We start from the raw sequence: 24,205 nt of genomic DNA on the forward strand, positions 1-24,205 counted from the left end.
AAATAAATTGATTACATACAGTGTTTGTGTAAAGCAGTATAAACTACGCTAAATGATTGGTCATGGTAAGGCTGTGTTTGAAGCCGTTTGTTCTGAGTGTCTTTTTAGTGGCCAACCAGCTTGTTTCTTTTTAAATCATCTGCTTTTACAGCAAGCAGTCTTATTTGCTTTTATCATCTATGACAACTTATAGACAGATAACTGCAAGTAATTGAACTGTCCACATGTGGGTTTGGGAAATAAATGTCGGACAATTTTTTTTCTCTATCTAAACATTCAACAGTGAGCTTAGGCCATTTCATAATAAGGGAGGTAAAGTTGTGCTACTAACCTTGGGACAAGTTGAAAATGTTATAAAGGTTGTTTTTTGTTGTTTTTATCTGGTACAGCTGAACCCGTTCAGAAAACTGATCCTCCCATCAATGCTCCTGACACTAACTGTGAGGTGACCTTTACTCCAGAGACTGTTGGTGTGTACTTTTTTTTGAGTAAATTACATTTTCAAAATCCAAAGGCACTCCAAGCAGTACACTTTAATATATGTTTTGTTTTTAAATATTCCATACTATTTTAACAGAGTGTTTTCGGCAAGATCTCCAGCACTCACTGAGCGATACCTCAGATGAGGAGGCCTCACCTCTTGGAAACTCAAGAGATCCTCTCCTAGCTTCCTCAAACTGGAGCATACGACAAAGTCTCTTTGCAGAGAGGTGGAGGGCAGAGAGACCCCGTCTGGTGAACACAGCTGTGGCACAAGAAAATGTGGCAACACACATCTGCCAACATTGTGGGAGCAATCCAGCTGCTGTCCGTTGTTGTGACTGTCGACCAGGCCCCTTCTTCTGTGCTGATTGATCTGTGCACACCAGGCATGTTCTCCATAACCGAGATGCCATGACTGCTGGATTCTACCAGCCATTGCCTCCAACAACTTTTGTTGTAGATAAGGCTCTTTCCCATTGTGGTAAGTCCTGGTTTATGACTGTACAACATAAATATCATTCTGAGAATCGTTAGGCCTCATAAGCTTAACTATTTAAATAATGCCTTTTTGTTTCGTATTGTTTGATATTGAATTTATGAGGACATTCCGTGTCAGTCAGCTTTTTGAGCAACTCTTGCATACTTTTTCAGCAATGTTCTTCATTACCATTGAAGCATTACAATGTATTACTCAGTCAATACAAATGATCTTAATTCACATGTTTGATCTTTTCCAGTACGGCTTGTACCTGTGGAGATTTCTGACAATATTTGCAGTTGTTCACCATAGTCATTGAGGGTCAGCCCAGGGAAGAATGTTGCTGTGATCACAATGAATGGTAAGGGTGTAAAGATAAGTGTTATTATATGGTAAAAGAGTTTGGCTTGTAACCGAAGGTCGCCGGTTCGATTCCCGCACCGGCAGGAATTAAAGGTGGAGATTGTGAATGAAAAGCGCTCTTTCCACCTTCAATACCATGACTGAGGTGCCCTTAAGCAAGGCACCGAACCCCAAATTGCTCCCTGGGCGCTGGAGCAATGGCTGCCCACTGTTCTGTTGTGTGTGTGTGTGTGTGTGTGTGTGTGTGTGTGTGTGTGTGTGTGTGTGTGTCTTTGTTCACTTCTCACTGCTGTGTGTGTGCACTTGGATGGGTTAAATGCAGAGGACCAATTTTGAGTGTGGGTCACCATACTTGACAATATGTCATGACTTTCACTTTCATAAACATCTATACATGCTCTTCTCTCATAGGGGAGCACAGGTCTGTTTGTAAAATATACACACTTTTGAGTAATGTTCAAAAAGTAAATGAAATTATGTAAAAAATATTTTAAGAATCCAAACCCTGATTAATCACATAAGGTTTACATAAAAGTGGATTTGTTTTTGATTTTTCCAGGACGATATGATCTAAGCATGCCTGAGTTGAGTTGTGAGGCATGCCAAGCCACTTGGGCTGCTGGAGTGGTCGACCTAAATCGAAGCGATTACTGGCCTGCGACCCTTCACTTTTCCACAATTTATGCCACAGATGTCTTTTTTTCATTTGAAGAAATGAAGATGGCAGCACCAGGACTGTCCTGCCAAGCATTTTTAAGAATGCTGGATCAGCGAACTGTCCGCTTTGGTCATGTCAGTATTGAATTTATTTATCCTATAGTGTTGTTAATCTCTTTGTATTGTGGGTTGAAAAGCTGTTTGATGCTAATGTATTTGTTGTACATTATTAGCTGTTGTTTTTCTTCTAATAGACTAGCAAGATCTCCACAGACAGTTTTCAGAAAAGTTTTTTTGAGTGGGAGGCTGTGCGATATGAGGTGGATGAAATCTGCAAGGAAGAGCGTGCACCCCAGATATGCTGGCAGTTTCAGTAGATGGAAACCGCAAGCATTACCGTTTCAAGAATGCAGCTAGGTACTCCAAACTGTGTATAATGTCACACTGTTGAAACAATATTAATAAGAAAAAATAGCTCTTTAATGTGCACCAAGTAAAATTATATTACAATTACAACAGATTATTATTTTATTTTTATTTTTTTTTAGATCTGAGGAACAGGCCATCTTTGAAGACGTCTTTATAGCTAAGGATGAAGATGTGACACGATTTGTGGACTATATTCACAAGACATCCAAACATGTAAAATTGTAGATGATTAGACTACATACAGGACTACATTTATCTTCTACTCAAGAGTTTGTTTAGAAGAGTCTTGTTTTTCTTCAACCCTTTTCCATATTATAGGTCAGTGGAAGAGGTGTTTGTGGAGGGGTGTGGTCAGCAGCCAGAGAGACGTCCCAAAGATCTGCCAGCAAGGTAGATGAGGAGGGACTGGAGCTTGCGGTGTGTCGGCATGGAGTGCTGCTCTGTGCTTTAAATATGTACAGGGGGGGGGGGGATTTTTGCATATCCCCTGTACCTACAAGAAAAGCTGGCCAGTAGGCAAATCACTTTTTTTTTGTATGGATGTGACCTGCAAATATTGGCCCTACCTCCAAAGAGTTGCAAAAAGCTGCCCAGAGCTCCAGCACCTTCTTAACATGAAGCCCTTCCTTTCAGTATTCCATGCCAAAGCCCATGATTTTAAATGCGAGGTAGGTGAACTTTGCTATGTGATTATCAAAACTGGGCATCTGCAAATGAATGTAAAAACTTTCTCAGCATTATTTACATTATTTTTTTATTACTGCTAATCAGGTGAAATGGAGTGGGGCGTATCAGGATGGGGCTGGTTTAACACTAGGGGAGGAGGTGGAACAGTGCAATGCTTTTCTCTCCAGGATTGCAGTGACCACAAAACACATGTCCAAAGCAGGTAAAATGACCACATACAGTACTTCACTAGTTACATCATTACATAATAAGTAGGGGGAATATAGTAACATGATATTTTCTGTGTTTGCAGGACGCACAGACATGCTGACTCTCATGGCCATGCGCTGGAATCAGCAAAAGTTCAACAATTTGGCCACCGCACTGACCCGTCGATATCAGAAGGTAATGACATCAGTGGAATTTGTTTTAGATGTTCAGTAATGTATGTTATTAGTGTTTGAAGCTGTGCATTAAACATTTGGTTCTTGTTTTTGTACTATCTGTGATTATTTGTCATTGTAGTCCACAAAAGCTCTACAAAGCCAGGTGCAAAACTTAGAGTCCATGAAAGTCGAACTGGCAGTGACAGAGAGCCAATTGGAAAGATTGAGTCAATGATGTAAAGGAGTGGGCAGACGGTGAGGAAATGGCTAGTATTTATATATTTCTAGTAATAGATTTAGTCGTGAATAATTGTAATTGTTACTGTTATTGTAATTTCTTTTCAGCAACAACAAACACAAATGATGTTGATGCCTTGGCCAGCTGAATTGAGGTGCTGTGGCAAGTATCAAGAGGCGTTCCCAGCGTCTCTATAAAGATACAGATGGCAACAAAGGTCGTGCCAGGATCCGCTGCAAGATCAGGGAGGAGAAGGGGATTCTGACATCAGTTGTAGAGAAATACAACAGAATGGTTCCAAACACAGACACTCTGTGCTTAGAAACCATTTTGTCTGGTGAGACAGCTTGGCCATGGCAGCTGCCACACAGTGGTATGTACACAATTCGTATACATACATATTTTTACACTTACACACATTACCCACAATGCCTTAAATGTCAGTTTGTCATAATTTTTTCTCATGCATTCTAGACTCTGTTGACCTAAGGACAAAAAGAAAGGCATTCGACATCATCATGTCAGTTAGGCGACTTCAGGAGGAGCAGAAGATTCTTGTTGCAGAGATGGACCACCATTGGAAATATCTTTCAACTCGTGCTGGGACCCTCAGAGAACTGTTTGCTGAGACACTAAAAAGTATGTATTTGTAATATATAGCACAAACATAAGCATAGGGTTGCCCCCGACCAAATATTTTCCTGGAAAATTGACTCACTAAAGAGTCAGATCCAGGGCTGAGAAAGAATAAGTTATTTGAGCCATTACAACTGTCAGACTATTTTTATTTCACTGTTAGTAAGAGTCTGATTTTTTTTTTACTAACGTGCATATTCCTGTAACTACATAGATGACATGCCTAGTAATGAAAACATATTTTATTGTACCATAAGTGGCTGTGTAAGCCTTCATTACACTTATATGTAATTACTATCTAATAATTACAGGGACCAACCATCACCATGTTCTGTGGAGTTTGTTTGTATTTTTGTTTTTTCTGCAACTACACAGTCAATCCAGTTTAGTCCAACTATGACTTTTCTAACAGACTAACATTTTTGCGTTACTATTAGGGGGCAGCCCTAATAAACATACACAACAATGATGAATGTTTTTAAAGTTTCTAAGGGAGGCCTAATGTTATTTTGTTATATTTTTGTTCTTTCAAGATTCGCAATGTGGCCTAAGTGAAGAGGGTTTGAAAGGTCTGCAGAGCATCATCCACAGAAAGCTACATAAAATCAGAGATATGCGGGTGCAAGCAAGAGAGTGTTACCTGCAAGTTTTGTCTGGAGCAGAGAACTTCTTAAACAAGTCGTCAGCTGATGACTATGACAATTTCTGGTGACAAACTGTAATCAACAGTGACCCCTTTTTTTTTTCTTGACCGTGGCCTTGACCTTAAACCCTGATTCTAAAGAGTGTAATAAAATATGCTTTTCATCACCTTGTGCATCAATGTGTATTCTCTTTTTTTTTTTTACATACATAAAAATGTATGCATGCATGCCTCTACAACCAGTCAGTGGTGGAAATTAAGTGCATTATTGTAAGGCTGTAAGTACTGTACTGTTCTAAAGTATTGATTTGAGGTACTTGCGCTCTCAATGATTTGTTTCTTTTCATGCCACTTTTTAGTTGTACTAGGCTGCAGTTAAAAGAAAAAAAAGCTTTTACTGAACTTGACAGCACATGAAGAGCTTATAAAATATGACATTTTGGTATAAATAAAACTACTCAGTAGTTCATACTTACAGTATAAGTACAGCCAAAACAAGTAGTCAATTGGCAAAAAAATTATTTGGCAACTAATTTGTTTATCATAAGTTGATCAAATTTGTTGATCATTTTAATGTAAAAACATTACATAGTTCCATTGCATTTTTTTAATTTTTAGTTTCTTGACATGTTTAATCATGTTGAGGTTTGAACTGTTCACAGCATGTGTAATGGTATTCTTTTTTGGTAATGTGTAATTCTGACTATTTTCATAATACTTAAAAACCAAATCAGTTGGGTAATGAAGAAAATAATTAGCAGACTAACTCATATGGAAAATAATCATTAGATACAGTAGATATCTACAAAATAGTTCAAAATGAGCTCCACCTTAATCAACTACAAGACTAAATAATCATGAGTTTTATGAGTAATAATAAAGTCAAGTCAAGTCATCTTTATTTATATAGCGCTTTTAACAATACAGATTGTGTCAAAGCAACGTCACAGTATTTAAACAGGACAATAGTGTGTAAGTAACGTATTATTGTAAACAACCAATTTTCAGTTAAAGGCAGTTCATCAATGAATTCAGTGATATCATATTCCAGTTCAGTTCAAATAGTATACGATATCGCTGGACAGTAAATTTAAGGTCTTTAGTCCTGGGCTGAGAAAAAATAACTGTGCCCACATATGCCTGTGTCCTAGTGTAGGGTGATGTATAACAATTGAAACTTGTTTATGGAATAAGCAGATTATAGGGACATAGACAAGCAAGACAAAGAAAACCATTATGACAAGGAGGAATCATTATTTCCCATCCAAAATCATTTTGCTAAAGGAAAGAATGAAAGCTATACAGAAATAATAAACATGTTGCCTAGACATGTTACTTTAAAATATTTGTGTAATTTTTTACTGTGTTTCTGTATTAGGAGTCTCACAGTACCATGAAAACCTAACACAAGCATGTTGTAAATATAGAAAGGGGCAGGGGAAAAAAAAAGGAAATAGGGTTAGGTATAAATGTGACAACACAGTTTGTTGTCCATGGTAAAGGGAGTACATCTGTACAGGCTTTATTGCCCTTCCACCCCCAGGGGACCAGTAGAGCACCCTGGTAGTGTAACAAAACTGCACATTTCAAATGGATGTAACTTAAAGTCCGATTAACATATCAAAGAGAAAATCAGCAGAACTACTAATTATGCTGTGTTTAATATATAATGTTGGAAACCATTTTTTCACATATACAGAAAGTTTGTAAAAAAGCGTTTTAAAAAGTGTTCCTAGCAAAATACCAAAGTTCAACTTGGCTGTCAAATATATCATAAAAGCTTGCACAATAAACATATTTAGATATAACTTTATTCGTTAAATATAGTATTTACTTAATTTAATTACTAAAAGATTTTTAAACTACATTACCCATAAGCCTTTTACACTTTATCGATAGGACGGGAAAACATGGCGCTGTATATTGTAGTTCATTAAAGTTTGTATTTACGCTGTAGGGTTAGGGTTAGGATCTCGGTAAATGGGTAATTTCTTGCAACACAGAAATGCCTCATTGTTCAGTGACAGAATTACTTAAGTCATAATGACAGTAAAACGTAGTTTACAAAATGAAGCACCTTGTACTTTGGCCTAAAAGTTAGTCCAGCCACAGCTGGTCAAAATGCACGTCACACTTACTTCCAAATATGGTAATTACGGGATCTTCCGGCTGAAGGTGGGTTATAACCACTAATCTATAATAGAGATCATTATATAGATCAGTGGTTATAACCATATAACAGAAGGGCAGTAAAATATTTATTTCTTCTCATTAAAAATAAAATTTCACAGTTATTGATTCCTATCTGTGTCTTACCTGATGTAGATTAGATTGATTAGTTAAGTGAATCTTTTTCCCAAAGCAAGGGTCCATTCCATGGTATGAACCAGAGGGTAACTCATTTTGACAGCTGTATACTGTATGAATATATATATATATATATAGATAGATATAGATATAGAAGTTAGTGTCACAGAGAGGGTCAGAGACGTGCGGATCCAATTGCAGCATTTATTGAGAAATGTCGACAGGCAGGAGTAATCACCAGGAAAACAGGAACAACGTAGGTAATCCGGGAAACAGTTCAATAGACAGGCAATGGTCGCAATGGCAGGAAGCAGGAATCGTCAACGGGGTACACAGTCCAGAGTCATACACAGAGATAAACGCTTAGAATTACGACCATATGGAACGATAAGACTTCGCAAGGTGGCTGTGTGTGAGAGTGGCTTAAATGCAGTCAGAGTGATGAGGTGCAGCTGAGAGAACTAATCAGAGCAGTGAGAAACAAGGGCCAGGTGAATGCAGTGATTAGTGCAGTGGCTTATGGGGAATGAAGTCCATGAAGTGTGGTGCAAGAGTTTATGATGACAGGGAAGACCAGATATACGTGACATAGCCCCTCCACAAGGAGCGGCTTCCAGACGCTCTAACCACCTTATACAATCTTGAGGGTGGTGGAGCGGAGGCTGAACAGGGGGAGGGATGGAGGGCCAGGTCCATGTAGGGGTACTGGAACCACGAAATGAGGCGGAGCCGACGGAGAGAGAAGCCATGGTGGAGGAAGGGTTGGCTCCTGCATGGGGCCGACCGACGGAGGTGGAGCCCGAGCCGGAACCGGAGAGTCGATGGTCCTGGGCGACACAGAGGATCCGGAGGACCAAGGCGGAACCCAAGGCTCTGGCGACCCCGGCGGAGATGGAGGTCCGGAGGTGCGCAGCGGAGCCGGAGTGACAGAGGATCGAGGCTGTGCCCACGGGAGGGAGGAGGTCCACAGAGCCGGCAGGACGGAGTGACGAGGCGCAGCCGGAGGAGTAGAGTCCAGAGGCGAAGGTGGGGCGACGACTGACCGGGGCGGAGCCGGAGAGACGATGGAGCCCGGAGGAGCTGGTGGGCCGACGGCCGACAACGGAGACGAGGGAGCACAGAGCCGGAGTGGAGCTGCAGGGTCGGAGGGCCGAGGTGGAGCACAGGACTCGGAGACTGGAGGTGATGGTGAGGGATCCTTCAGTCTGGACACCAATGGCGACTGGCAGTCCCACGGCAAGTCCTCTGCACTGAAGGCGGGATGTGGGTGAGTAGAGGGACTGTCAGGAGACAGAGGTGGCGGGACTGGAGCAGCAGGGAGGGTGGGTGGGAAACCACACAGTCCATGCATGGCCTCCGTGACCCAAACCGGGCAGACAGGAACCTCAGGACGACTGGATGGAACCAGCGGAGACTCTGGAAGGCCGGGCGGGACCGGCGGAGACTCTGGAAGGCCGGGCGGGACCGGCGGAGACTCTGGAAGGCCGGGCGGGACCGGCGGAGACTCTGGAAGGCCGGGCGGGACCGGCGGAGACTCTGGAAGGCCGGGCGGGACCGGCGGAGACTCTGGAAGGCCGGGCGGGACCGGCGGAGACTCTGGAAGGCCGGGCGGGACCGGCGGAGACTCTGGAAGGCCGGGCGGGACCGGCGGAGACTCTGGAAGGCCGGGCGGGACCGGCGGAGACTCTGGAAGGCTGGGCGGGACCGGAGGAGACTCTGGAAGGCTGGTAGATATCTTACGCTGTGGCTCTGAGCAAGCAGACATCTTATGCTGTGGTCCTGGGCTAGCAGACATCTTGTGCTGTGGCTCAGGGCTAGCAGACATCTTGTGCTGAGGCTCTAGGCTGGCTCTGTGAGTTCCATCATACACGGAGAACCAGATAACAACAGTGCATATTCAAAAAAGTCCTTCAGTGTACATCTGAATTCCCCTCCAGGTAGCATTGATTTAATTGGTTCATTCAGTCCTATACGGAATAAGTCCTTAAAGTAAACCTCATCAAAAAAATTGTATTCCATACAACAACTCACTGAAACGGTGAATATATTCCTCGACGGGGCGATCTTCTTGTCGGAGGAGCAGAAGTTGGTCGAACGGGTCCATGTTGAGATGCTGGTGGATAAAGCTGCTGGATCCGGGTGCGGCGAAGTCTTCTGTCACAGAGAGGGTCAGAGACGTGCGGATCCAATTGCAGCATTTATTGAGAAATGTCGACAGGCAGGGGTAATCACCAGGAAAACAGGAACAACGTAGGTAATCCGGGAAACAGTTCAATAGACAGGCAATGGTCGCAATGGCAGGAAGCAGGAATCGTCAACGGGGTACACAGTCCAGAGTCATACACAGAGATAAACGCTTAGAATTACGACCATATGGAACGATAAGACTTCGCAAGGTGCCTGTGTGTGAGAGTGGCTTAAATGCAGTCAGAGTGATGAGGTGCAGCTGAGAGAACTAATCAGAGCAGTGAGAAACAAGGGCCAGGTGAATGCAGTGATTAGTGCAGTGGCTTATGGGGAATGAAGTCCATGAAGTGTGGTGCAAGAGTTTATGATGACAGGGAAGACCAGATACGTGACAGTTAGACGTTTATATATATATATATATATATATAAAAGCAGAAATTAGACGTTTTGAAATGGTTTAGTATTTATTCCTCATACAGTACACAACAGTCAATATACAGTATATATCAATATGTAGTCAATATATATATATATATATATATATATAATATATATATATATATATATATATATATATATATATATATATAGGCTATATATATATATATATACACACACACACACACACACACAGATGTAAAATGTATCAATAGGTAAAAAATGTATCAATGATGTAAAATGTATCAATAGGTAAAAATCTAAATGCAGTGCTTTGTACAGTATCCTCTCTCAGCTAGATACTTGAAATTAAATATACAAAAATAACAGTTCAGTATAAAATTGAATGCAAATAAGGGCAATCAGTTTTACTGAAATATAACAATTTAAATAAGCATTCGTAATAATAAACTTATTCTATTTTAGGCTACATGAAAATAAATATGTAAATGGGAAATATGTAACACTAAATATATTACTACATTTATGTTGTATTTTTTCATGCTTGGCATAACAGACAGTTCATGTAAACTTACCTATACCAAAACTGCACTGCACAAATCTTTAAAAATAATGTCTTTAAAATAATGTAGAATCAACATACTGTATTTGTAGCATGTCCTCTCCACGTTACACTACCTGGCTGTAACGCCGTTCACAACAAATGCAAAAGATGTTTAAAACAACAACTTTTTTAAAAAATACTAGAAGAGAGTATGCACTGTGCAAAAAACTTTAATGGAGAACAGCAAGCAAAACAAAACAAGAACAACAACGACAAAACAGTTGAAGTTCTCAAAGCTGGTTGGGGTGTGGAAACTCGGTCAAAAAATATTGGAACTCCCTGGCAGGCTCCCATGTGTCATCCCAAGTTTTGCCACTGTAAAATATCAAAAGTGCACATATATCATTAGAAGACAGGACAAAAATCAAGATCATTGACACTGTTATAGAAAGGGCTTTGACTTGCAGAATGCTGACTACGTTTTAAAATTTCAGCATGTTTTCATGTTGTATTACATGTAGATCTGGCAGTTCTACAGACTCAGGGATCAGGAGTGACTGCATCTTGCTTCCACTGCCATTCATCATTGTTCTCCTCTTCTTCATATTCAGTACTGCTCTTCTTTTCTCACTGCCCTAATCTTCCTCATGCATTTTATCACCACTACTGTCACTGTTTCCATCTTCACTGCTCAAAAATATGATGCAAATCACATGTAGAACAGCATTCTCCATCCAAGTTTAGTGTTTCAGATGCTGACAAATTATTTTATGCATGCATGATTCCCCTATTAAAAAAGTAATAGACTTAAAATGCATTTATTTTACACCAAGTATAGTTCAAATCTATTAACATATTTACTGACATATCGCTCAAAACATAATGATATAAAAAAAATTACATTTTATATGGAGTTCTACTTGTGCACAAAGCACATTTCTTAATATTAATCAAAAATTTAATGTTTAATGTCACTATTGATGAGAATTGTATGATAATGATTAAAGTGTACATAACATTTACATGCAATAGTTGCACTTTAGCACAGTCAAATATATCCAAGTATATCTTTAGTTGGACTTCAGTACTACTTCTGCATTAAGTATTAAGTATTAAGCATTAAGTACCAAATGATTTGTTCCAATTTAATAGGCTTTAAATATACCAGGTTGGTATACTAAAAGTACAATTACAGAGTATATTTTATTAAGTAAATAATAAGTAAATTTATTTGTAGTATACTTAGCATGAAATAAATATATTGTAAATATATTTTAGTATATTTATTTTTCACTAAGGTCACGTCTACTGTAACACATTACTGGTAATGTCCATGGTCAATGTCCTGCTCAATAAATAAGCTTCAGCTAGTTGTGTATGTATAGTAGCAGCTTGAGTACTTAACTAGAAACTAAAAATGTTATCACATCAGCTCCATTTTATTTTTAATACACTGGCTGCCTGTCAACTATTTTTAAAATTGTATGAATCAGAAAGCACTGAATTGTCCAGCTTCCACAATCCATTGTGTCCACTTCCAATTCATAAATTCTGGGCTCTTTCTAATAACTAGATATCTAAATTGACACAAGGAGGTAAATCTTTCTCCTATCTGTATCCAAAATAATGGAATATTCTTTAAAGAACTTGATATTTAGTCACACTTTAGTTTTTAATCCAGACAACTGACCATTGCCCATGTCCTAGCAAAACCTTGTATCAGTTTTTTTTACAGACTACCTCAGAGGATGATTTCCTGCCAGGATCAATTACATGACTAGGAAGCTTTCTCTTGCCACAGACATCAATAAAATGAACTTCCATGCTGCTGTAAGAATTAAATTGAGTTTAACAGAGTTGTCTAATTACAGAATTTATGTTGGAAAATAAATGCTGATGTTATATTTGAACATTCAAGGTTAATTCAATAGTATCCATTCTGTGTTGTTGAATATTGTTGTGCGGACTTCTATTTTGACAGGGAGTTGGAGGAAAATAAAATAAAGGAGAGATGGCGTTAAGAAGCGCTCGTCCATGTCTGAGGGTTTTACTTTATTAATCTTTTAGGTTACGCAGAATTAAAGCCCCGAAATCACCCATACCCTTTCGAAAAAAAGTACATTTTTGTGTATTTGTATTGTATTTCTTGTTGCAACAGTACATTGCAAATATACTAGCAAACAGTGTACTAATTTTAAATATAAAAAAGTATATTACCACAATGCTTTTACCTATTTTTACAACAATAATAATTATTAATAATAATAATTCAGTCAATAATAATAATTGTAATTTAGTATATTTCCTTAAAAATACTATATTTATGGATTATTTCTTGTGTGTTTTGAAGACACTCATAATTAATTCATAATATACTTAATATAATTAATATAATACAAAAAAACACACTTTAATATCACTAATCAAGCATGCAATTATCTTACACAGGCATATACTTAAAGTGTACTAATTATACTTAAAGTTGTCTCAATTTAGCACATAAAAGTACACTAAATACACTTAAAGTTATGTTTTACTACAACTTGATTACAATTAAAATATATTTAGCACTAAATTAGTATGTCGAAAATAGCACACTTCAAATTAACTAATCATTAATACACTAAAGGTATACTGAAAATTAGTATGGCTGCAAGTATACTTAGCATATTTTTTTCACTAGGGTAAACAAGTAAGCAGAACACTGCTTTCAAGAGACCATTTGATCATTGCTAACATCATATTGGTCATGGAATAGACTACTTAGCATTGCAATGGAATTAAATAGGTAATAAAACACAACTTACCACACAGCGCAAGACAACCAGTGGACTTTCAATTCTGCTTTTCCCTACACACACACACAAACAAAGTAATAATTATTTTAGCTGTTTAAGCAATCACTGAACTGTTATCTTTAAAGGCCAGATTCACAGAGACAAACATGCAACTTAATAAAAGACATTTTACCTCATTCATTCTTTTCCCAGTTATTTTATCGAATAGGAAGATCTTCTGCCTACTACATTTCCGGCAACCTGAATGATTAAAAGACAAGGAAAGTTTATTAAGCAACGAATGTCAAGCTTTGTAGTTGAATCTCCAGTTAATAGTTATTATTTTACTTGTGAGGTGAACTGTGGTCCTACTTTGTCCCTGCTTAATGTCAATCAAGTAAAATATACTGTGCTGGGTTTCCAAAAGCCATCCTAGCTTAAGGGGGTCATCACAAGCCCAATTTTCACAAGTTCATATGATTCTTCTTTAGGGTCTTAATGAAAAGTCTCTAATATACTTTAATTAAAAATTCTCAATAGTAGTGTAAAAAAAAACCCCCACCATTTTACCTTGTCAAAATCAGCCCTGCAAAATGTCAACTCATTTTACTGCAAGGTCCAAATAATACTTACATTTGCTGTGGGTGAAGCTGTATCAGGAACAATTCGCACAAACATAGACGCAAATGATAGGAGTCGGATATTACTTTTAAAAATTAAACACATACCACTGGGTGGATTTTCATCATTGTAGGGTGGTTGTGTTCACAAACTACCAACACACATTAATGTTCAAACAACATGAAAAAGTTGGTTTTGCATCCGATGACCCCTTCAAAATAGTGATTGACATTAACCACAGCCCTTGGACGCTGGCCACTTAAACACAGTTAAACAACTTAACCAACCAAAAACAAAAACAACCAACCAAATAAATCTAATTTACCTGAAGTCAACTTTAATAGTGTGGATTAAGGTTTACCACTGAAAAACAAAACTTACCTTTTCTTCTCTTCTTTACATATGGCCCCTCCTGACCCAAGGACTGGGAGATGGAAGAAGCAGCAGGAGGTGGACAAGACTGTGGGAGAGATCAGTGGTCATAAGACATAGAGAAGAGACGGAGGTGGCAGAAGGGGCTGGTGTCGTCCTTTTCTTCCTGTGTCGCAAAGACTTAGAGCATGGCAGTGGAGGAGGAGAAGAGTATGGAGGAAGAACAACAGTAGAGGAGGAAGGAGAGAGAAGTTGGAGAGTGTGGGAAAGAGAGAGAAACCAGGTTGAGTATAAATACAGTCTCGGACTCCTTTGTAAGACTGTCTGGCTGCTCCGCGGTGAGGCTCTCCGGATGCTCTGCTATGGGGATGTCATTGTACATATATTTTAAATAATTATTATTATTTTTGAACAAAAATCTTGCTCTTACCCTTAGTCAAAATAAATTTGTAAGCCCTTTGCATCTTCTCCCAAAAAATTCTTGTGACAGGAGTGGGGTGCAGATGGGTTATGATGTCTGCAACCCACATATTTGATTTTTTTTAATCTTGTTTTCCTATAAATAAAATGGGCTTGTAACCCACTGCCTCAAGTTTCGGCACCTGAAATGAACAAAAGCAGTTACTACACATTAGTTAAACCAACTGAAATATTAGATACATTAGTACTGTATAAAGCAATTTTATTTGAAGGTCATTTAATGGAGTGCAATGTAAGAAAATGAGCCTCAATCTGTTTTGTAAAGATTATTTGAGAAAAAGCATTACCACATGCAGTGCATTCAGTTTCTAACATTACCAACTCATTATGTGACAGAGAAAACAACTTATTGTTTCTCTTTAACACAATTTAAAGATAAAGATAGAGTCTTCCTTAAATACTTTTATAAAGGCCACATCGCACTGGTACTAGTCTATGATATGTGCTTACAGTTACACTTCAAATAACACTTATGAAATATTTGCTTTTTTTTACTTACTGCAATAAGGACAGAATCAATTATGTATATGTATATATATATATATATATATATATATATATATATATATATATAAGAACTACAGATGTTAAGAGAGAGAGAAAAAGAGAGAAAGAGGGACAGCAATCTACAGAGAGAGAAGTTTAAAAGACAGACGTGGCTCTTAAAAGTGCCTTTGGTTTGTGTGTGTGTGTGTGTGTGTGTGTGTGTGTGTGTGTGTGTGTGTGTGTCGTGTTAAATAAAGGAGATGTGTGAAGCTGGTAAATTTGAAGGACCTGATATGAGAAAAAAATAATAATTTTACCAGTTATTTTTTCATCAGTGTTGGCAGATTGGGCAGTTTTTGACTGGTTTTGAATGTGCTACTTGGGATAAATTGGGCTTGGACAGGTGAAATTTTGATATCTCTGTTATGCCAAATGACAGACATGGAAAATAGTTTACAGAAACAACGTAGCTTTCTTTAGAGAAGAACACTTAATTTGCTTTATTAAATAATTGTGATAAGCCACAGTATTGTCGTAGCTATGAATACACTTGTATTGTGTACCATTGTTAAGATTTGTGTTTTTGTGTGGATTTCTAACAATTACTGGAAAACAAACCAATCTGGCAACACTGTTCCTCATCTCAACATTAATAAATGGCTGAAGTGTTGTGAGCTACTGTAATATGAAAACACATCATACAAATCATACAATCTCCTACCATATTACCTTGCATGATTATATGTGGAAAAAAAATAAACAAACTTGAATTTAATTAGCTAACTTAGCTAGCATACTACACATTTGGTGCAGCTAATTATATTTTTATAATGTCTGCTGTCATTTACTGCATTACGAAACTACTACCTTGCACTTCTAAAGGTTCTAAACACAACTTCTTGACCTGACTGAACAGTTTTTGTACCGAAAATGTAAGTAATTTTTCGCATTTATATGAATGAACTGTTCTACTTACCGAGTGGAAAATCGCAATGGATCTTGGGATCGCGCCATATAATGACGTCAGCGCCACAGATGGATTGATTTATTAATAAATATATAAAAATACAATATAAATAATCAATCAGCCAATAAACAAACAAACAAACAAACAATTAAATAATAAAGATTATTATTAATCTAATTGCGCTGATTAATCTTTGATTAAGCAAACATAATCACAGCACATTACATACAGTACGCTTATCAATAAGCCTCCGATAAAAACTAGGAAATACTTAAAGTGCTTAGGACACTGGTGTTGCTCTCTATGGAGCGTTGTTAAACGCTGAACGCTGTTTCACAGACATCACTTTGATATCAGAAAGCCTTTATTTTATAAAAAAAAAAAAAAAAGATTCTATAGGGAATCCCTGCACGTCTAAATGTGACGCTGAAGGGGTACCCTGTTCGTCAAAAAGTGACGCCGAGGGTTCCTGACCAAGCGTGAATATATGACGAGTTGGGAGTGAGAACGAATCCGTGTGTCCACCACGAAAATTAGCCTCATTGACTTTGTATGTGTGTTGTTTCCGTGGTGCCGACACGTATTTTCAGCACATTCCGTGCCACCACCACGTACATCGGGATTAAGGGTTCGTGTTCATTTCACGCATTTCTGTGAGATCAGGTTGTGTTTGTAATACTTACTCATACTGAGAGACTTGTTGTTTCTTTTAAAGTAAAGTAATGCTGCTTCCCACTTCTGTGGCCACTGTAGTTGATTGTGCTCCCCTCGGTTGAAAAGTGACACTCACAGCAGCTTTGGAGATTGGAGTTCATGTGAGATAACGCATCTCCGCCATTTATACATAAAGAGGCAAGCGGAACATGCAGGATTCAAATTAGAACGGCCTTTTTGCATTTCAGTTTTCACAGACAGGGGGGGCGGCCCCCTAAAATAATGGTAGGGGAAACACTGTTTTGCATGTTGTGACTTTAAAAAATATATATATGACAACGTATTGGCTTTAACATCGTAGCATCAACTAAATTATTAAATTTACTTATACTTTAACATTTTGCTCAAGAATAGGAAAACAAAAAACAACCTTGCTTTTCTAAAGATGGACCACCAAGATTCGATGCGCTGATTGCTCACTGATGAGCCGTGACTTTTTGAGCCAGAATAGTAGTCTGTATGGGGATGACGAAGAGTGCACTGTATCGCTGCCATTGTACCATTCTCTGTTCCACAATCCGTTCGTAGACTCATGGGGACAACACCAAGGCATTGTACGCAGTTGATAAAGTAATGTGCGATGACAGCAGGGTAATTGTTTGTAGGACTACAATTAAGCCACAAAACACGCCTCGAAAAACCATCAATCCATCCTGAAAAAGCTAAACCAAATGGTTTTAGTGTATCGTAACCATCAACATGCCATAGGTAGTTCGGACCCATGGAGTGATAGGTGCGTCGAATAAATCTACGACGAGATCTCTGGTCCGTCCCTTGTGGATTAAGTTCCTTTAACAACCGCATAACGTCATCTCGTTTCACACTTAATTTGTGCTTATGCTGAAGCGCTAACCACATCATTCGGTAGCCAAACAACTGTCCTGGCCCACAAAGCTCTGCCCTGAAAGCATTCCTTACATCGCTTAATAGGGAATAATTTTTTCGTCTGAACAAACCTGCATCTTTCAGATGTGTTTTAAGAGACCGCAAGCTCATCTTGATGTTGTGGTGTGTTGAAACTGAAAGCATATCTAGAATCACGCCATATGTATGTCCTTCTTGAAAATAGTGCCGAACATACTCCATTTTCCTCCTACGTAAACAAACCCAAATCTAACTTCCTGTATGTTTTGATTGACAGGAGTTCCGTCCAATCAGCAGCGACTACGCCGGTCACAGAAAATACCTACCTTTTCGGTTTTGACTGATTTGTCGTTGTGTTTTCCGACTTGTCGTTGTGTTTTCCGACTTGTCGTTGTGTTTTACGACTTGCTATTTTGTTTTCGGAGTTGTTATTGTGTTTTATGGTTTGCCGTTTTGTTTTCAGATTTGAAATTGCGTTTTCTAATTTGTAATTTTGATTCTGGATTTGTTATTGGTTTTCAGATTTGTGTTTTGTGTTGCGATTTGTTGTTTGGTTTTCAGATTTGTTTTTTGTGTTGCGATTTGTTGTTGTGTTTTGCACTTCTCGGCCACCGTATCCAACACTCATAAAACATGTTCCTCTATAGGTTAGCTTAATCTTTCACTCCATCTATCAGGACTCATTTTGTAGTTTAGGGTGATTTTGTTATTGTTTTTCTCCAAAACTATACAGTAAAATGTCTTGAAAATAATTACAGTGATAGTCAGGGTCACTCTGAATACAGATGGAGTGAAAGAATGAGCTAACCTATAGAGGAACATTTTTTATGACTATTTAAATATATGGAAATAATCCAAGTGCTAGGACATATGTTGTTTTACATGAGCTAACCTATATGTGACCCTGGACCACAAAACCAGTCATAAGGTTAAATTTTACAAAACTGAGATATAGACATCATATGGAAGCTCAATAAATAAGCTTTCTATTGATGTATGGTTTGTTAGGATCGGGCAATATTTGGCCGAGATACATCTATTTGAAAATCTGGAATCTAAGGGTGCAAAAAATCTAAATACTGAGAAAATCACCTTTAAAGTTCTCCAAATTAAGTTCTTAGCAATGCATATTACTAATCAAAAATTACATTTTGACAGGTTTACAGTAGGAATTTTACAAAAAATCTTCATGGAACATGATCTTTACTTAATTTCCTAATGATTTTTGACATAAAAGAAAAATCAATAATTTTGACCCATACAATGTATTTTTGGCTATTGCTACAAATATACCCCAGCGACTTAAGACTGGTTTTGTGGTCCAGGGTCACATATAAGGAAATTATACAAGTGCAAGTATGTTTGGGATGATTTTGCCTTTAATTTTCACTGAAACTGTACAGTAAAATGACTTGAAATTAATACATTGATAGCCAAGATCACTTTGAACAAATGTGAATTTAAAGAATGAGCAAATCTGTAAAGAAATGTGTTTAAAAAATGGGACATATATATATATATATATATATATATATATATATATATATATATATATATATATATATATATAGGAAAAACAAAACAAAAAATAAATGAAAAACATTAATGTTAACATTTCTCAACATTAATAAATTATTTAGAATTATTAATGTACAATACTAACGTTTATGTAGAAATTTAAAGTATTTACAAACACACACACACACACATATATATATATATATATATACACATACATACAAATATTAAAATAAAAGATTAAATAAAACACATTTATATTAACATTTATTAACATTAATAAATTATTTAGAATTATTAATGTACAATACAAACGTTTATGTAGAAATTTAAAGTATTTACAAACATATATATATATATATATATATATATATATATATATATATATATATACACACACACACACACACACACACACATACAAACATTAAAAGAAAAGATGAAATAAAACACTTTTATATTAACATTTATTAACACATAATAAATTATTTTAATAATGTACAAATACAAATGTTTATGCACAAAATTACATAAACTAAAAGGAAAGCCGGTGTGACGGCTTTTTCTTCTTCTACAGTATATATAGTCAGTGAGAGAGAGAGAGCCTACACACACACACACACACACACACAAACATCAAAATAAAATAAAAAACGGAATAAAACACATTAATAGTATTATTTTTTTTACATTAATAAATTATTTAGAATAATTAATATTAAAATACAAACGTTTATGGACTAATGTAAAGTATTTATAAACATACGAATATAAAGTATATAGGAAACGCCAGTTTGACAGCTTCTTTGCATGCATTTTGCCTGCTCTCAGTACCCGTACCGTAAGTGCACGATTACACGCGCAAGAAAAAAAAGTGCGGCTGGCTTGACCGTGTATTTTAAGGCACGGCTGGCTTGACCGCAGTAAAAAACACAATAAGGGACAAGGTTAGCCTGCAAAATCAAATGCATTAAATCAGCGTCAATAAGAATAGCACTTTTACATGTAAAAACAATTATGTTATGATTTAGTTAGCCTAATGTTAGTTGTCTAAGATGCAGTTTTTAAAGATTAAAAGTTTTAAAATGAGTGTCGGGCGATCAGCATCACAAGTGTTGGCTAAGGTGTTAGCTACAGAACGAATAGGCTAGCTAGTTACGTTCAGTGTTGCCAGATTGGAAATGTCCAAGTATCGTACCAGAAGCTCAAAATTATCGTATTTGGGAGAAAATTATCGTATTTGAGTCAAACGTTCAAAATAAAGATATTTATCTAGATGTTACAGCTATTTATCCTTTTCAGCACTCATTTTCTATACTTTATTGTTAAACTAACAACCTCAGTTTTGAAACAACTGACCTAAGTGCGACAGGAACGTTAACTTGTGCTCGTGAGAGAGAGCCATTCTCCACGATGATATTGGTTGAGAAGACGTAAGATTGGATGAAAGAAATGCGTAACGCCACATTCACGTCTCTTCACAATCATGAAGGTAGACATAGGATCCACACAGCTAGATCTTTGAGAATAGAAGCTCTATAATTACAACGACCATGGTGTCACAAAATTCTGAAATTATCGTACATTGTGGTATTATTGATCGTACATCGTACAGAGGTCAAAATTATGGTACAAATACGATAATTATCGTACGTCTGGCAACACTGGTTACGTTACTTATTGCTCAAAAATATGGTAGTTGATTTAACTATCATCTGCGCAGCATTTTATACGTGGAGAGACAGTTTATGTATATTAGAAAACTCATTCTAATTCATTCCCACTCTTCTTCGGTGGTAACTTAACCCAACTCCGTGCTTCCTGTAATGAGAGCTGTCAATCAAGGTACAAGGATGTCCCTGTGGGTGTGATTATGATGAAAGTGACCAATCATAACAGAGTCAGTGCCCTCCTTGGTTTCCGCCCCCAAATTGTCAAAAGTCATCTAGACTCGAGGGAGCAGAAATCAGCTGAGCGAGGAGAAATCCACTGCGCGAGCAAAACAGCACTCCGCGAGCAGGATTCCACTGTACAAGCAGAGTATAACCTTAACCGTTATGCCAGGCGCTCGAGTGCAGCGGCCTGTACACCTCTCGGTTGTTGAATTTGTGCGCGAGTACTTTTATCATGCCAGCTGAAGGTTCATTTTTGCGCGTGTGAAATAACAATGTGCTCGTGAGCATGTCTTACACGCTCATAACTTTTGACTAAAGAATAACGCCATACATTTGCTTGACCAATTGTCGTCAAGCTAAGATTGCCAGCATTTACAAAACCAAACAAATAAAGCCACTAGAAATAAAAATGTGCATTATCCAGATGTTGCTCTCCAGAACTGCATTAAATTCTGCACGGAAGTCTGGAAAATTATCATAGTTCTCACACAGCTGAAGGAACATCCCACATGTACGACCAATAGATGCCTTGTGAAAACAAACTCGACAGAGATGCAGTCTGAAACAATCAAGTGACATCCTGTGCAGAACCTCATCATCCATTTCTCTGATGGACTAACATAAAACAAACACATACACACGCAAATCACAAATACATGGTACATGGCAAACCGCACATGACCTTCTTTACACATCTAGTGACTGGTGAGAAGGTGTTTGTAATGATGGATGCCTGCCACATATTGAAGCTGACATGGAACATGTTGTGGGCTTACAGTCCTATAATGAGCAGTTCTAGCCACATCAACTGGGCACACACTGCGTCATGTCATCAGCTGCTGAATTTAAATCTGCTTTCATGCATTGATTTGAGCTGATCCAGTAGTAGCAAAACAATACATTTATAGTTCGTAAAATACACAAGGTCTATGGAAACGGCAATAACAATCCGTTCAATTACTTTCAATTATAAATAGTTTTATTTATATCAGACACACATTATGTAGGTAACTTTAAAGTTTATTCTATTTTTCTCCTTATTTTCATGTATTTTGGGAGAAGTGGATGAATTGAGCCATTGTACACCGTGTTCCAAATTATTATGCAAATTATATCTTTCTCTGATTTTCATAATTAGTCAATGCAAATGACAGTCAGTATAATTTTTAAGTCATCAACCATTAGGGTATAATTTGAATTTTATTGAACAAACCTCCTAATGATCACAGTATTTATTTCAAAAATAAAAAACTGAAAACGCACTGTTCCAAATTATTATGCACAACAGAGTTAAAACATTTTATAGGTTGTAAAGAACTGAAAATCGGCATTTGCTGAATTTGCAGCATTAGGTGGTCATATTTACTGAAATCAAAAGATATTTCAATCAAAAACATCCTAACAGGGCAAGTTACATCTTAACATAGGACCCCTGCTTTGATTTCACTATCACAATTCTTGCATCCATTGAATTTGTGAGTTTTTGGAGAGTTTCTGATTGAATTTGTTTGCAGGATGCCAGAATAACCTCCCAGAGCTGCTGTTTTGATGTGAACTGCCTCCCAACCTAATAGAACTTTTGCTTGAGGATGCTCCAAAGGTTCTCAATCTGGTTGAGGTCAGGGGAGGATGGTGGCCACACAATGAGTTTCTCATCTTTTATGCAGATAGCAGCCAATGGCACAGAGGTATTATTTGCAGCATGAGATGGTGCATTGCCATGCGTGAAGATGATTTTGCTACAGAAGGCACAGTTCTTCTTTTTGTACCATGAAAGAAAGTGGTAGGTCAAAAACTCTACATACTTTGCCGAGGTCATTTTCACACCTTCAGGGACCCTAAAGGGACCTACCAGCTCTCTCCCTATGATTCCGGCACAAAACGCCACCTCCTTGTTTAAGTTGCAGCCTTGTTGGGACATGTTCCATCCACTACTCCATCCATCTGGACCATCCAAAGATGCACAACACTCATCAGTAAACAAGACTGTTTGAAAATGAGTCTTCATGTATGTCTGGGCCCACTGCAACCATTTCTGCTTGTGAGCATTAGTTAGGAGTGGCAGAATAGTAGGTTTATGCTCAACTGCAAGCCTCTGGAGGATCCTACACCTTGATGTTCTTGGGACTCCAGAGACACCAGCAGCTTCAAATACCTGTTTTCTACTTTGTAATGGCATTTTAGCAGCTGCTCTCTTAATCTGATGAATTTGTCTGGCAGAAACCTTCCTCATTTTGCCTTTTCCTGCACGAACCAGTCTGTGCTCTGAAGCAGCCACAAATCTCTTCACAGTACAATGATCACACTTAAGTTTTTGTGAAATATCTAATGTTTTCATACCTTGTCCAAGGCATTGCACTATTTGACACTTTTCGGCAGCAGAGAGATCTTTTTTCTTTCCCATATTGCTTGAAACCTGTGGCCTGCTTAATAATGTGGAACATCCTTCTTAAGTAATTTTCCTTTAATTGGGCTCATTTGGCAAACTATTTATCACAGGTGTCTGAGATTCATTTCAGTGATCCAAAGAGCCATGAGACACAATACCATCCATGAGTCTAATTGAAAAACAAAAAAAAAACTTATGTTTATGACACTTACATCCAATTTGCATAATAATTTGGAACACGGTGTATATCCCACAGATCTGATTCTATGAATTGCACTGAAAAACACACAGACAGTACTGTAACCTGAGGGAAGTGTTTTATCTAAAACATCAGAACCCAGAAAATTTCTGTAAAAAATGTTAAGAAAAAAACTGACAGATGAGGAGATCAGAGAAATATTTTTTAATTCTGATGAAGAGGTACATTTTGAGAGCGATTCTGATGATGAGCTTCCACCCAATCTCCAGACCCTCGAAAGGGGTGTTGATGGCACAACTGGTGCCCACGGAGAGACATCCAATTTAGCAGAGCAGGTAAGCTCTACCTGGGCAGCTACCATCAACTTTACCCCTCCTGGACCAGGTGTCACCTTTGACAGCTCCAAGTCTGGATTGCAAACCCTTCCTGCATCTGCTACTGAAGTCCAGTGCCTCAAGCTGTTTTTTTACAGAAGAGCTTGTTGGAGAAATTGTTGAGGAAACGAAT

The 24,205-nt window shown here is 37.8% G+C and overlaps 1 protein-coding gene and 1 long non-coding RNA gene across 2 annotated transcripts in view; one reads left to right on the top strand and one right to left on the bottom strand.

The window, feature by feature from the left end:
• LOC141333909 (uncharacterized) overlaps positions 1 to 24,205 on the bottom strand; it is a 61,551-nt gene that overhangs the window by 19,455 nt on the left and 17,891 nt on the right. The gene's annotated exons all lie outside the window — the stretch shown is intronic.
• Positions 3,936 to 5,040, top strand: LOC141333935 (uncharacterized). Its single transcript, XR_012355445.1, has 3 exons — positions 3,936 to 4,073; positions 4,175 to 4,339; positions 4,870 to 5,040. It is a non-coding gene; the product is annotated as an uncharacterized lncRNA (long non-coding RNA).

The sequence above is a fragment of the Garra rufa genome, chromosome 4 (assembly GCF_049309525.1).
Source record: "Garra rufa chromosome 4, GarRuf1.0, whole genome shotgun sequence".
NCBI classification, from domain to species: Eukaryota; Metazoa; Chordata; class Actinopteri; order Cypriniformes; family Cyprinidae; genus Garra; species Garra rufa.